This window comes from Bactrocera oleae, chromosome 3 (assembly GCF_042242935.1).
Source record: "Bactrocera oleae isolate idBacOlea1 chromosome 3, idBacOlea1, whole genome shotgun sequence".
Taxonomy (NCBI): Eukaryota; Metazoa; Arthropoda; class Insecta; order Diptera; family Tephritidae; genus Bactrocera; species Bactrocera oleae.
This window is the reverse complement of record NC_091537.1, coordinates 82,162,129-82,179,189: the sequence shown is the minus strand read 5'-3', so window position 1 is coordinate 82,179,189 and position 17,061 is coordinate 82,162,129. Positions and strand designations below refer to the sequence as shown.

Sequence of the window (17,061 nt, the reverse complement as noted above, 5' to 3'; positions counted from 1 at the left end):
AATGTTGCGATAAGCGTTTATTAATAAAACTAAGCGCAAGCAGACGTAGCTACGGTTGTTTATATATATGTAGGCATATATAAGTATATACATATGCACATACACATACATCAGCAAATAAGCGCGTGAATTTTTGGCTGACTCTTAAAATTTCATGTGTTGTCGTTGCACGTTGTGTGCAAACACAATTTCGGTTATATGTATGTAGTTATACGCAGTATAGTTCGTATATAAGCTGCGCGCGCGTTAATTAAAAACAGCATCACAAGCAGTAATGCACAACCACGTGTACATATAAAGGCTAACTGGCGCTACTGCTAAATGAAGCTAAGCCAGTCTCACCAAAAGTACTTGAGTCTTAATTAAATTAGCATATTTGTGCACCGAAATTAATTGTTTGAATGTAATAATGGCGTATATACATACAAATACATTGAGTATATATATATATACATACATATTTACATGCACATATAAAAGTATCTAGCTTAATATGCGACACACGTAGTTTAGCTTGTGTTGAGTGGTAGTAAATAGCAAGAAATACACATACATACACAAAATATATATTTATATACGTTTATAATGCTAATGTATAGCCAAACGTATATATAAAGCTCTTTAGTGTCCTCCAATAAACACATTTATTTAACAACACCAACGGCATTTAACGCGTATTCCCTCGGCACTTCGACCCATGCCTCATTTTTCATCTGACAACTGCCGTAATTTGCTGTTTAAATGCTTTAGCTGTCATACCTGAAGTCGTAGGTAGATTTAAAACTTATGCCTGAAGATCTTAATTAACCGTAATACCGCAAATAATTGGTACGTATGGCGCTTTTTTTTATGGCTGACTGCGTGTCAAATTTTGTTATATGTATATATGTGAGTTTATATGTGCATTTGCATGTTTAAAAATACACTTTAATGCCCTTGATTAATGTATTTTTGCAATTGCAATAAATAATTGGCATTTTGGGTACATTTTGGTTACGTAAATTTAAAGCGAGTAAAATTTTCAATTTTTATCTCATATAGAAAATTTAATTCATTATCGTTTACTACCCTACATGAGTCAGCAAAAAGTATTATTGAAATGCAATTATTGTGCAATTAAGTTTGAAAATTCTCAAACTCATAAATAGTTTAATATATTTTGTTTAAGGCTAAGTGCTCTTTAAACTAATATATTTAAAAATACCTCGAACTTTTTGAATTTTCAAAATAAGCATACAAATACAATACGAACTTTGTGCCTGAACAAATAATTTTGGGGAAATTCTTCTTCGTTACTTTAATATGAGGAAAACTTCCGCCGAAACTCATCATATTTTAGTAAAAATATATAGTGAACATGCTATAGCTGAGCAAATGCGCCCAAAGTGGTTTGCACGATTTACAATTAGTGTTTTTGGCTTGGAAGACGAAGAACTGGTCTTGGGGGACCAAAATAGTCAGAAAAGGCCAATCAGCCATTTTAAAAGCAAAGCCGAAGAGGCAATAATTTTGCATCATGATAATGCTCGGTCTCATGTTGCAAGAACAAGTATCCAAAATTGGCTTGATTAATTTTTGATCGATAAGCTGGCGCAGTTCTTTGGGAATGGAACACAAAAACAGTCAGAAAGGTGAAAATATTTATAGCTTCCGATGAGCAATACTTCAAATAAAATTTGTTATTCTTAAAAAAAATTTTCGAAAAAACAAATGTAAAGAATTAATAAAAAAAACTAAAAATACATATAAATATTTAATAAAAATTTTATCTCTTTATTCCTCTAAAGCCCCCTTCCACGTTGGAACTCTGGGAGAATATATATATATATATAATGATATAAATATATATTCCACAAAAAGTGTCACCTTTTATTTTTTAATACAAAAAATGTATATATGTTAGACGCGTAGCGTTTATCTAATAAACGATAATTAGTGTCTGGCCATAATAACTACATCTGAGATATCTGTATAAAGTTAATAATATGAATAAGACACCAAAAAATAACAATGAGTAAGCAGCTATTAAATTTGGAATAAGAAATGCATAGCAAAAGAGAAAAATTATGATTTTATTTGAACTTCATACAGATTGCTTTGAGTGACTCAAAAAGTTGGAGCTGATTAAAAAAATATGTTCGTTAACTATAAAAATAAACAATATATGAGGAGCAGCTTAACGAGATGTTCATAGACTTTTAATGACGTTGAATAATTCTTTCGATTAGTGAGCAGTTTTCATTAATTTTATAATTTACAATAATCCACACCTTTGTGATTTTTGACAAGTGCAACAATTCAATATTATGTTCTTCAAAGCTTTTACAAATTTATAATTATACAATACTGCCATCTTTCTGAACAATTTGATAATTTAGCACAGTCTATAGTATATGATTTTTTAGTGATTTTCTGAACAAGTGGAACACATTATTTTTTGGGTTCTTGATAGCTTATACAAATTTATAATTTTATGCCCTTTGTTATATATATATTAATATAACTATATATATATATAAACATATGTACCATAAGTACAATGTACATATATGTATGTAAAAAAAATTTAAATTTATCAAAAAAGGATCTGAGTTTCCTTTCTTAGCAATTAAGAACCGATATATAAAAAACTTAAAACGTCAAGAAGTCAGTTTAAAAACATTATGAGTTTTGTTTAATTTAATATTTACTATCAAATATGACCTTAAAAAATCCACTAACCAAAGTTATAATTTTTTTTTTGTTATTTGCTAAGTCATATATGTCATTACTTATACAACTAAATGTTGCCAAGAATAACAAGTATGATTATGAGAGTAGAAAAAATGAGAAAGAAACCAACTTATGTGGTAAATTCTGGGTGAATAACAAATAGTTTAGCACACGTTGCCTACATTTCAGCGCATTTGTTAATTATTTTAATATCTGGTAGTAGATAAATTCCAAAAGCGACATTGTGGCTAAATATATGTATACACTTAAAAATGCTGAAAACTTCGAAAGACAAATTTTATGTATTTTTTTCAATAGAAAAATCATATTTCGTTGTGTCGAAAATAATATAAAACCTGAGCATACACCTTAAATGTATGCTAAAAATTTGTTATTAATGAAATATAGTTAGCAAATGTAAACTTATGTGTTATTGAAATTTGTTATTTTTTGTAAAGCTTAAAACTTTTTGAGAAGTTGTCAGCTACCTGCAACTATCGACTTTCCAGACAGAAACTTTAAAATTAGTCTTATTTCATAGGTATTTTATATTTATAAAGATTTTTGAAAGTGCATGTTTTTCCAAAAATTATGAAAGGCTTTATCTGATCGTTGTATTATTAGAACATCTGACAGAAAGGTCAAAAAATATTTTTTTTTTTAAATTTTCTCAGAGAAAATTGTTCATTACATTTCTATAGTATTACTCAGAAAAATTTTGGCATTTTTAGAATTTTTATTGAATTACAATTTTTTGTAAGCTTCATTTTGTGTTTCACCCCAAAGCAAAAATTATTTGTAAATTATTTATTTGTTCAAAAAAATATTTATTTTTTATGAAAATATCTGAGAAAAAGGTATCTAAAATATAGGTCATCAAAATTCCCGCAATAACAAGTATGCAATTAAATTTTGTATTAAAACATATTTTTCTTTTCAATTTAAATTTAATTTATATTAATTTTAAGAATATTATTAATTAAATAAAGCGCACACTTTTAGAATTTTTATTAAATTAAACTTTTTTGTTTATTCTCAAATAAAATTTTTATTTCTGAATTGTTTCTTTATTTTTAAAACTATATTAGTTAACTAAAGCATACATTTTTAGAATTTTTTTTTAATTCAATTGTTTTTTTTTTGAAATATTTTTTTATATTTTTTCTGAATTAAAACTTTTTCAATAATCTAATTACTTTTTTTTTGAATATTATTGACAAACTAAAACAAAAATTGGTTCCGTATAAGTATTGAAGGTGAGATATTAGCGAATTTTTATTAAGTTGAGATATAAAATTAGTTTTATTTTCAGCAATTTTGCTAAATATGATTTATCTTAACCAAAATTAATTTGCTTTTATATTGCCTATTTCTTAAATGACCTATGTAATCTAATTAAAACTTTTGAAAACTGTTACATTTTATGATTAATTTTAATAAAAAGAAAATTATTTAATTTAAAAAAATTAAATTTAAAGAATTTTAGCGAGTAAGTCTTTTTTAAATATTTTTTATTATATTAAATTAAGTATTTAATGAATTTCTGCGATTTTTTGATACAATATTTTATTTTCTTTTATTTCCAAAAAAACTTACTTAAATATCAGAAAAAAAACATTTGTCTTTAAATTTCTTTAACTCTAATATGAAATGAATTTCGGCGAGTTTTTTTTTTTTAATATTTTTATACAATATTCTCTTAGATTATACTCCAACAAAACTTACAACACAAAAATCAGAGAAAAAAATACTTTGACACTAATATTTGCAGTATTTCTGCGAGGAAGTTTTACGTTTAAATACTTCATTGCAACATTTTATTTGAAGTCACTACAATAAAAACTTACTTCAAAATTTACAAAAAACAGATTTGCTTTTAAACTTCTTAGACTTCAATATACATCGAATTTCTACGAAATTTTTTTATTTTATTTAACTCCAAAACTTGAAAAATTAGATTAAAAATTTCCCTTTAAAATTTTTTAACTTAATACTTAATCTAATTACATATATCTTATCTTTTTGATATTTCATACACCACTACTTCGAAAACTCACCTTTTAGTAAATTTGATATTTCTCACGTTTAACACAATTTCAGCTTTTTGCAGCGTAAATGTTGACTTTTCACAGTTTTATTGCAAATCTATTTGAGTTTTTACCAACACTACGTTTCACTTACACTTTTCACACAACGCCAGAAACACACTCTCGAACTTTCAAATATAACTGTTATTTATATAACCAATAAGTATTTTTGAAACAAGTCAAGTGCTTAAGCACAGCTCAAACTGTTTGCTGCCTGGTCACTACCGCTGGTAGAGTGCACTGCTTTGGAGATCTGAATGAACAGTGAAAGCAACTCGGCACGGCTGGCGAGATTTATAGTGCACGGTGGACGGCAACGCAGCGCCAGGCAGCGACGCAGCAACGGCGGAAAGCAGAGTTGTACGATACACGAGGCACACGAGCGACGAACTTCATAAGTGGAGTAGCTGTAGCAATAACAACAATAGCAACGGCAAAAGCACGAGCAACCGATTGACGAGCACGTAGCACAGCTGTGCGTGTGTGTATGTACAGTTATTTCATGTATGTGTGTGTCTGTACTTTATATGTGCGTGTATCTATTTTATATAAGTGTGTGTGCGTGCTCGTACAACTGTTGAACAGTTATCACACGACATTTAGCGGCAATTTTTGGCGGCAACAGTTATGTTTCGAAATTCAACAATTAAACGGAAGTGGAGAGTTACGACCACACGACAAAATACGAGCTAACGAGCACACACAATATACACAATATATGCAAATTGCATATTGTAGGTTAATGGGCGCCAACTTTCGCCACAGGTGAGCGCACACACGAGCACACTAACGACGAGAAGGACTACGACCACGACAACGACGAGGAGGACGATGCGGCGAAACGGAAACGATTGTGCGCATTGACGGTGCAAAAGTGGAGAGACGCGCGAGCAGTTGGACAAATAGACGCACCTACAAACTGATAGGCAGACAGTCAGCTAGCACAGCCAGTACCGCAGCTCAAAAAGTGTAGTGTGAGGGTGTGAAGAGCCAGCAACAGCCGTCGCTCGAGTGCGCTCGCACTGGCTCAATGAGGCGTGCAATGCAACGGTGGCGTATGAGCAACACTTGCACGCTTTGTCAACGCTGCGGCATCGTGCAACACGTGGTAATGTGGCAACAGCACATTTGCATCGTTAATTTTGAATTTTTCCAGCAATTGACAGAAGGCTAAAATTTCACATATACATATGTACGTACACATACGCACATATCCATACATAGAGATATACACATACTGTCATAACGGCGCATTTCTACATTTGCAAGCTGCGGTTTGTTGTCAATAAATCGCTTTGCAATTTGCGCCAAATTATTTTGCTGCTTAATTGTTATTACGTTTTGTGCAGCAAAATATTGTGGCAACGCGTCTATGGCGCTTTTTGCGATTTCCCCCCCGATTTCTTATTTGATTTTTTAGTTTATGTAAGTGCGTATGTGTGCGTGTACTTTGCCTTTGCTTATCAATTCATCATCAATTATACAATAATTGATAATTATCATTTATGGTATTCTTTGCTATTAGATACGATTTAGTCAACGCAATGACAGTGTGGAATGGAATGATGGAACGCTTCCACATACTATAATATGTAATTAATTATCAAACGTTTTGTAGTTCATAATAAAACGATAAAATAATTGGTTATAAAGAAATTCGGTTTAACGGGATAGACATTGCAGGCACACACCTACAAATTTGTGTAGAATGTATACACAGGTACAGGCCAGCATAACTCAAGCATACAATATCGGTAAAAGCATTTACAACAACTATTCAAATAATAGAGGTTAATTTAAGATAACGTTTCAGCACTATTAAATATTAAAAAATCATCATTCGATCACATTTGATACTTAAGTTAAGCTATACATAGCACACGTAATCACTTAGTCCAATATATAATATTTATATAAGGTTGTCAAATATCTCCCTTCCGCTTTTTTGCTCTTCATTTAATGCTTTATAAAAAGTGTTACAGTGATCGGATTTAGTTAAAATATTCGATGATCTGTTTCCATCTAGACGGCAACTTCATAATACCTTCCTCGTAGAAGCCCCCCTCCTTATTTGCGAAGAATTCGGACAGCCACTTTTCACAAGCCTCTTTTGAGTTCAACTTCACACCACCAAGGGCATTCGCCATGGACAGAAACAGGTGGTAATCACTTGGCGCTACGTCCGGGCTATATGGTGGATGCGATAAAACCTCCCATCCGAGCTCCCGTAGCTTCTGACGAGTCATCAACGAAGTGTGTGGTCTGGCGTTGTCCTGGTGGAACACTACACCCTTCCTGTTGGCCAATTCTGGACGCTTCTGGTCGATCGCCTGCTTCAAGCGGTCCAGTTGTTCGCAGTAGATGGTAGAATTAAGCGTCTGGCCATATGGGAGCAGCTCATAGTGGATGATTCCCTTCCAATCCCACCAAACACACAGCAAAACCTTCCTGGCCGCCAATCCCGGCTTGGCCACTGTTTGGGACGATTCACCGGCCTTCGACCACGACCGTTTTCGCTTGATATTGTCGTATGTGATCCATTTTTCGTCGCCAGTCACCATCCGCTTCAAGAATGGGACGAGTTCGTTCCGTTTCAGCAGCATATCGCAGGCGTTGATTCGGTCCAGAAGGTTTTTTTGCGTCAAATTATGCGACACCCAAACATCAAACTTTTTTTTGTATCCAGCCTTCTGCAGATGGTTCAAAATGGTTTGGTGACTAACTCCCATCTCCTGGGCGATGTCACGAGATGCCATATGCCGGTCTAACTCGATGTATTCCATGATTTGATCGGTATTTGTCGTCACAGGTCTTCCGCCGGCTGGCTTATCCATGGTGTCGTTTTCACCGGCTCTGAATCGTCGAAACCATTCCTCCGCGGTTCGAAGTGATAGAGTACCATCCCCCAAAACACCATTAATCTCACGGAACGTTTCTCTAGCGGATTTGCCTTTAACGAAGGAAAACTTTAAAATAGCGCGAATTTCGGCGTTAGTGAACTCCATGTTTACACGTCTATAACTGTTGAACGCAATATCCAAACTAATCATGCATAGCGTTGTTTTGTAGGTTATGTCAAGACCTTTCAAATTATGTATAGTGTTGCCAGATACGAGCTCTGTAGCGCTTTGTACATAGCCGCGAAATTCAAAAGACAAAAAAGCGGAAGAGAGATATTTGACAACCTTATATTAAAATCAATCTAACTACAAATATCTATATACATCATATGGGCGCTAAAGAAAGGGATACATACTGCATACAGTTTTGTTCTCGAATAATATAATGCTAATTTATATAATCTTGTTTAATTTAATTGATATATCTCTCATTGAGTTATATGCGATATAAAATCAACCAAAGGCACGAAATATGAGGGAAAAGTAACTGTAGACGCGGATACCTTTATATAAGTGGTTTTGATTTAATTAATGTTTAAATAATTACTTAATAAAGCGGTTAAGAAAATACTTAGTTTCATCAAAATATCGTACATATAGACCTAAATAAAATATTTAAAGTCAACTGGAAAATCGGAAAACACTATATTACAAGTAGATATATGGGCGTTAGAAAAAGTATTGACTCAATAACAACTATTATCGGCGCACTGACAAACAATTATCATAGAATGACGTTCTCTGAGTTCCATTAAACTAACTCACATATCCAGCGATATAAACGGTATAGAGCCAATCGGAAGTTTGAAAATCTTATATTATTTATACGGGACATAAGTATTGAGCCGAGTTTATCAATTTTTTACATTACCACATATTATTACTACTCCTAATTCAGTTTCCTTAAGGTAGGTCACATACCAACACCAATATACTATAAAGAGTAAAGTCAACCGTTGTTTGCAAATTAATTATATGGAGGCAAGTTTTCACCAGATTTTATCCATTTTAGGCACAAATGTGCAACGTTGCTAGTAAAACATGCTCTCTAAATTATATTGCGATAACACACATATTACGCGGTATAACACAAGGGCTGAAAAGTCACGGGCCTAACAAAGAAAACACGGTTTTGTTTTGTTCAAAGTTGGCTTTATTCATCAATATGATATCCATCAAGAGCAACACAATCATTCCAGCGCCGCTCTAACATTTCAATACCACTTTTGTAGAACGATTTGTTTTTGCTTCAGTTCCTGTGATAACCTCATCATTCGAGCGAAATTCTTTAACGTCGAGATCTGCGAACAACCAATAGTCGCTAGGAGCCAATTCTTGAGAAAAAGGTGGATGCGGCAGTAATTTGAAATGCGATTCATGCATGTTTGTCATTGTTTTGATTGACTTGTGGCACGGTGCATTATCTTGATGAAACAAAATTTTTTTCTTTGCCATAAGTGTTCGCTTTTTTACAATTTCGATCCTCAAACCTTCGCATAATGCTATGCAATAGTCACTTTTGATGGTGTTTCTCTTCTCAAAATAGTCGATGAATATTACTTTATATATTTATATCCCAAATATAATATTTGATATCCCAAAATATCGAGGCCATAACCTTTCCAGCTAATTGTTGTGCTTTCGAGCGCTTATACGAGGTTCACCAGCTGCTGTCCAGTCAGATGACAACCGTTTTGATTCCGGAGTGAAGTGATAGAGAAATGGAGATAGAAGTCAGCAAACCAACGTTTTACTGTGAGTTCTGATGGTGCGGAATCTATATAACACTTTTCAAGTTATTGCTTCACTTCAATGGTATTTTCTCCCATCAAGAAGCAGTGTAAAATTAAAAGGCGAAATTGTTTACCATCCATTGTTTTTAAAATAACAAACGAAGCGTCACTCTTAGCACAATAACACGCAAACTAAAGAATAGAATGACATGAAATTTTAGCAGCTGTCTTTTGAAAGTTAGAACTAACTGAAAATGAGGTTCAAGAAAATTAGCGCCAACTATGTGTGAGGCCCGGGACTTTTTAGCTCATGTGCTATGCAGCATAATGTCAATCGGAAGTTCGAAAAATTTTATATAAGGTAAATGGGTGCTAAGAGAAATATTGACCCGATTTTACCCATTTTTAATACAACGGCATATTTTCATCAGAAAAATATGGTTTGAGAATTTTATTAATATACCCGAAAGATTCACTGATATTTTCGTTAGTAGGTCAGTCATGAGCCCTGAGGTCCACGAATTCGGTAGCTGGAGGCTTTAAAATTTATTGTCCGATTTCGGATATTTTTTGTTTGGAGATGGCATATCTTAAAGGCACTACTTCTGCAAAGTTTGATTCCGATATTTTCATTGTTTAGGTGAACATAACTATTATACGCTCTGTTGCGACATCTTGCGAGAATATAACATCTTTATTATGATTTTATTTGAAAATAAAATACAAATTTTATAAATATTAGTTAACTAATAATAAGTCTTGAAAAATATGTATGTTAGAAATTTTTCATATTTCATACCATGCAACTTTGATGTTTTAAATATTTTTTTTTTGTTTTTTCTTAACAACAAAAATGTCAAGCCTTACTTTAGAAATTTTAACATTTTTAGCCAACTTTGTTCAAATTTTTTAATTAAATTCAAGCCTTAAAAATGTGTATAACAGTATTTTATTTTCATTCAAAAACTACATATTAAGTTTTAAATTTAAGTTTGGCGACCCTATCATAAATTGTAATTAAAGTGCACCCTTTAAAAATATGTAAACTTTTTTCTACTCCGTATTGCAAAATTTGGACTTAAATTTTTTTCAAACAATTTTTATTTACATAGATGCCACTTTAAATTTCATATTTTTTTAACTTGCAATGTTTAGAATCTAAAGCTCTTGATTTGAAGAAATACGTCGTTTGAAATTTAAAATTTTGCTTTTAATTTAACATAGATGCAAAATCTAATATTTTATAATTTTTTTTTCAATTTTTAAGCATAATGCCTTAAACAATATAAATTGTGAGTTATTTCGAAATTTAATAGAAATGGTAGCTCTTTCATAAGTTTTGCAAAAAACAAGTGTTAAAACTCAAAATTCTGACAACCACTCCGTAATTCAATTTCATTAATCAGTTGGCAATTTTTTAAAATGCATAGCTCTCAAAAATTTTGACCGCTCCCCCCCTTTTTTGCTCTTCAAAATGTCGTTTGACTTTTTACACATCTGGTTTGACTCGTTGGAATATCTTTGATATTTTTTTCAATTATCTAAAAAGTGTCCGAATGTTAGCTTTCGCACCAATTATTGCACGCAATAAGTCTAATTTCAAAACTGCGAAATTTAATATTAGGATCAAAAAATCTCATGTTAGGTACATATATGGGAAAAGTAAAATGATTTATGTACGGTTTTAATTAAAAGTAAAAAGCTTTTAGGGCAAAAACTGAAACTTCAGTAAATATTTGCAAAAATATCAACTTGGGAAATAACGTACACCCGTTACACCATATAGATTTGGCCAACTTTGTGTCAGCACATTTCCTTTCCACAATGCCAATCAGCTATTAAATATGCATTAATTATTTTCGGACAATCGCTGGCTGATAAGATTAGCGTGACAATGCCTTGATATTATGCGGGAAACTCCAGCATAATGCAAACATAATTTACGATAGCATTTTTTCACCAACTGACATATATATATACATTATATATACTATATCCATATACAATGATTTTTCAGCAAAGCATCTATTTGGTCTTTAATTATATTAACCGCTTGTTTTATTAGCTGCCGCTTGTATTTTCATATTAGTACATTGCCGGGTGTTCCTTGTTTTACCACTAATAACTGCACTCATAAATTCCCAAAAAAATTCGTCACGTTATGGTAGCAACCAAATTTGGTAACATTTCATCAGCCCAATTCGTATTTAAAATCATGCAAATCAGTATATTGCTAACAATACTAATCAAGAATAATCTGACACATGCAACATACATGCCTGCCACTTCGCAGCAAACTTTTGGACCCTATAAAATATTTTCTATTTGCATCAAATTCGTTGATGTCATTTCATAAAATGCTTAGTCATTGTTATGCTAACAGATTGTTGTAATGCAATTACGTCATTTGGTTAGAGGCTGTCAGAGTAGTTGCGAGCTTAACTCATACCTAGGCCAATTAGATTTTAGTCATACTCATTGCACTATGAAAAAAGAAGTAGTTTATGGAACTACAGTCGATAAGTTAGATATAAGTTATATATATATAATATATAAGTTAGAATGAAGTTAAGTTATTTGGAGGCACTTCTAAAGTCCTTGGAGATGCAATAAATCAAAAATAAAGCAATCTATATTTGAAAACCTCTAAATTATATCTATATATAATATATCTCATACCGCCCCAAGAATTAAAGAAAAAACATGTGTGGAATTCCTACACTTTCAGTTAGCAGTACATTGTTGTACTCATATCTAGTTTTTAACATCTAATCAAATCTGACCGCGAAAAAAAAACAATCTTTTCAATTATTTTGATATACAATTTTATTATTCAAAAGAGGCGCATTTTGAGTCTAGCGCTGAAAACAATTTTCCATACACTTGTTATAAACCTCGGCTGGGATGGTCTACAGTTCCTTCACCGAATGACCCCGAGGCGAACTTTCTCACGTTTCATGTTTGAACGGCGCATTATGGTGGAAAAATCTATGAATTTTCTGCCCACAAATCCATCGTTTCTGACGGATTGCTTCACATAAGCGCTTCAAAACAGATCTTTATTGACCATTTGACCTGTGGAACGAATTCATAGTGAACTACGCTATGATAATCAAAGAAAACGATGAGCATCATCATGATTTTTGATCTAATTTGATGTGGTTTTTTTGTCTCATTTTTGGAGTGACATTTGCTAGATTTGTTGGACAGCTTCCATGTCATATTCATAAACCCACGGCTCGTTACCAGTGATGGTACCTGTGATAAAGAAGCTGAGGTTCTGGAGCCATCAAGCATCTCTTTCGCGATCTCTAGTCGTCGACGATTTTCAAACACTGTTTCCTTAACTTTTTTGATGTTATCGCCATTAGCAGAGTCGTCGGATAAACGACTCGCATGAGGCAAGTTTTCGATGACTTCGCGACCTTCGCTGAATGCTCTGTGACACTCAAATACTTATGTTCGTTTTAAGATAGACTATCTAAAAACATGCAACATTTTCAATAACTCCGTAGACGTGATTCCATTGGAAGCAAAAAATTTCAAGCAAACTTATTCAATTGTTTTTTCATAATAAAAGTCGCCAGGTAAACTTTGCGCGTCGTAAACAAACAGCTGTCAAACACATACTAATGGATATATGGAGATCAAAGTTGACAAGAGCATAAAAAAGTGTTGTTTCAAGCTAGGAACAAAATAGTAAATCGGTTTGCGAGCGCAGTTGGACCAGTCCGTACCAAAATTTTACTCAAATCGATTTGATCTCGTTTATCGAACGTCAACTCATCCCCATAGGCATATTTTAAGCATTCATTGAGCTTATACGAGACTAATCGCTCTAGCAGAGGGAGGATTGCTGATTCCCTATCAAGTAAGCTTTACAGTGACTCGAACCAAACACAATAAGCGTTAAGCTAAATGCATGTGCTTCGTTCTAATGTTATAATTTTTGAATCAAATAAACTACTATATTGACGAGATTTCAGAAAATCATCGCACGGACGGCTTTCTTCAATATCAGAAAATCTACCAAATTATCTGAAGAAATGAGACCCAAGAAATAGCTGGGAGCAATCGAATGTTATTTTAAGTTGCCCATAAATAACTAAGTTTTTCTTTCTCTATCAACTTTACCAACACTATGCGAAAACTTATTTGAAAGGTTTTAAGTAAAATGAAACATAGAGATATGTACAGGTACAGTCTACAAGTTGTCCTGTTTTACGCAATGAAAATCTTACATTGCATTTCAAAAGTTATTGGAATGCTCTCAGCAACAAAAATGCTGCCAAATTGTCAGAAATCGATACGGTCTACCAGTGAAGGGAGGATGAAACATCTACGTGGTCAAGTTATAAACGAAAATTTTTTAAAAGCGGTGGACATAAAAGCACATTGTTTTAATTACATTTGTAGAAAATTTCCGAAGCATAATAATACTCATTTCAAATTATGCTTATGACTTTTTTTATAGCTTTATCTTATTTGGTTTTAAAAGTACCGAATTCATACATTTATGGCCCATATTTCAATTTCTCAATATTAAGTGTGCGATTTAGATAGATAAATATGTGTTACGCCTAAAGGTAAGCAACGTCTTAATTTTACTATGCATTTTATGTACTCCAAACAAAAGCTGGAACAATTTTACGATACCACATGAATACTACGTCTCTTAGGGAAATAAAGACCAGCAAAAAGTTTCAGTAAAACTCCCCCAATATAATCAATCAATAATTCGGATACGCTTGCAAATTAATAAGTCTAATCGTTTTCACATTTATCCTATTCTTTCTGCATAAAAAGATAGCTTTATTTTAATGTGTTTGTACGTCATGTGCTCAACTTTAGCTAAGTGTGACCACTCAACATGGAATTATACACTAATTAACTGCCTACGGCACGTTACTCATACGCCATCGCCATTCCACAACTCATCACTTTATGTATTTATGCCGACTTTTGCCAACAAAAGCAATAAAAATGATGACTTTTGTATTTTCGGCGCTTACTAGACATTAGAAAGTTCTCAATTAATTTTGCACAACTACAAAAACACACACACACACATATCGGTAGTTGATTTTAGTTTTGACATCCGTACGCCAGGTCGTATGAGTGATTTTCGCTGCACACAAATATTCTGGCTAATTTTCGATAAACTCGTGCCGCATAGCTAGCATGGCGCGCAAAAGTGTCACGTATCATTGGCACAGCGACATTAAAGCCCATAATGTGCACAAAATAAGCCACAATCCGCTTGCTAATGCTGCCAGCTTTTTATTGTTGTGCGCGTATTTTCGGCAAAAAGCGACATAAAGCGCCGTAACGACAACATGTTATACTACTGAACATATGCACGATGCGACTGTATTTTGATATGTGTATAGCATCGATATTTACACATACTTATCTATAAATTTAGTATGTGTGCAGCATTTTGAGTAGGCTTTTTGTTGTACGTGTAATAGAAAACAGTGTTTTGCTTTTCTGCCACACACACGCTTTAGTACTAGAAACGGGTGTGCGAAAGTTGCGATTGAAAATACGAAGAGATCACTAAATTTAGTAATAAACGGAATTTTTTTTAATCAAATTAATTTTAAAAAAAAATTCTTTATTTAAAAAATTTATGTTTATTTTTATATTCATACTTTTTATTTGCAAGAAATTAATTAAAATATTATATTTTATATGCTTTTTTTTCTTTAAAAAAATAATTTTTTTTATTAAAATAATTTTTAAAATATTTGTTTTGGTAAAAACAATGCTTTAATATCGGTTTATATTCATACTTTTTAATTGCAAAAAATTAGTTAAAATATTTTATTTTATGTGATTTTTTTCCCTTAAAAATAACATTAACTTAATTTTTTTGAAATGAGAAAAAATATTAAAAATCCTAAATTTTTTTAAAATATTTTTTGTTCATTTTAATTTTAATTTTCGTTATTTGTGTGTAAATTTTTGTTCTAAATATAAAAAAGGATTTACGAAAAAAATTTTTTTGTGAAAATGTTATTGCATAATGCATTCTTGCATTTTAGAAAACAATAAGCAAATTAGATATAAAAGTCAAAAAGTCAAAAATTGTCCAAATCGAACCAAAACTGTTGAAGCCATTAGGTACCGAATATGTGGACCCCAGTACATATAATAGACTTTTTACCGAAAATATCTGTCAATGTGTAAGATATATAATTGAATTTCGGAGCGAATGCTTTCCTGATGATAGTATGTGTGAGTGCCAAAAATCGGTTCAATCGGGTCAGTACTTCCCTTAGCCCTCATATACCTAATAGAGAGATTTTTGAACTTCCAGCTGACTTTATGCCGCATATATCGGCCAATATGTGAGTAATCGCAATGAAAATTAGAGAGCGAGTTTTGTCATAACAGTGTATCTTGTTTAAAATGAATAAAATCGGGGGAAAAACTTGACCTAGCCTCCATATAACTAATATCAGGATTTTCGAACATCCGGCTGACTATACTCCATATAGATTGGTGATGGTATGTGAGGTACCTTAATGAAACCCTGACAGCATTATATTAGTACGTGGTATGTTAGTAGTATGTGCTCTTGGGAAAAATAGATAAATAAGCTCAATACAACCCAAAACTCCCATATACTACTTATAATGATTTTCGTTATTCTAACAACTTTTATGCCGAATATGTCGATCAATGAGTAACATTTATATATAAAATTGTTTCAAAATATGTTCTCGAGTATACATGAGCAATGACAAATCAATGCAATTAGTCCGTTTCTTAAAAATTATATGGTTTAGCGTTGAATTACGATGGAATTGGTCTAAACCTCATATCGCTAATATAATGAATTCCAATCACCTGGTTGATATTTTCCACATTAACCCAATATATTAAATCTACCTTCTTTTTTTATTTCTATATTTTTTTTTTAATTTAATATTTTGTCGCTTGTATGTGTAAGCTCAATTATTCAAAAAAATTGATCCTTTGCAATAATTAAAGTCTACTTTTAGGTTTTTGATTTATATTCATGCAACATTTTTGCTTGTAACATATTATGATAGATTTATTACTAATAATATTCATTTATTTCGCCTATTTGCTGGTTGTCGCGTCTAGGCCGAGATATACCTATGTACATATAATACATACAGGGGGGCCTTGGCTTATTTACGACAGCATACAACAATAAAAAATGTGAATACGAAATGCAGAAAAAGTTGCCTAATTATGACTTCAGCAAGCAGATATAATTATCATGCAAATGCTGATATACATTAGCTTAAGGTCTGCACGAATACAAGCGTAGCATAATGAAAACGCTGTGATAAGCAAATCATAAAACGAAAAGTTAATGATAAAATGTATATCAGTTTATAGGTCTATATATAATATACAAATATATTAGCGCGGAGCGAAAAAAAAATGTTTTTTTTTGCTTAGCCTGAGGGTCAAATTTGTAGCTTATAAAAAAAGCAAATTTTTGGAAAAAAAAACAAAATTTTTTTTTAACATCTAGAGGCGGCCCTCACTTTTTAAGTAAAGTTTCGAGTTAAAACTTTTATTTCGTAAGTGTAATAAGTGTTCCAGAAGCTGTGGAGAGGCCTCTTTCGGGCCAATTAAAAGTTATCA

At 32.3% G+C, this 17,061-nt stretch overlaps 2 protein-coding genes across 3 annotated transcripts in view; one reads left to right on the top strand and one right to left on the bottom strand.

The window, feature by feature from the left end:
• Dh31 (diuretic hormone class 2) overlaps positions 1-5,059 on the bottom strand; it is a 41,070-nt gene extending 36,011 nt beyond the window's left edge. For both annotated transcript variants that reach the window (XM_014237980.3, XM_070107033.1), the window contains exon 1: positions 4,770-5,059. The gene's annotated coding sequence lies outside the window, so the exon portion shown is untranslated. The remainder of the gene's footprint in view (positions 1-4,769) is intronic.
• dachs (unconventional myosin-IXb-like dachs) overlaps positions 1-17,061 on the top strand; it is a 106,482-nt gene that overhangs the window by 78,486 nt on the left and 10,935 nt on the right. The gene's annotated exons all lie outside the window — the stretch shown is intronic.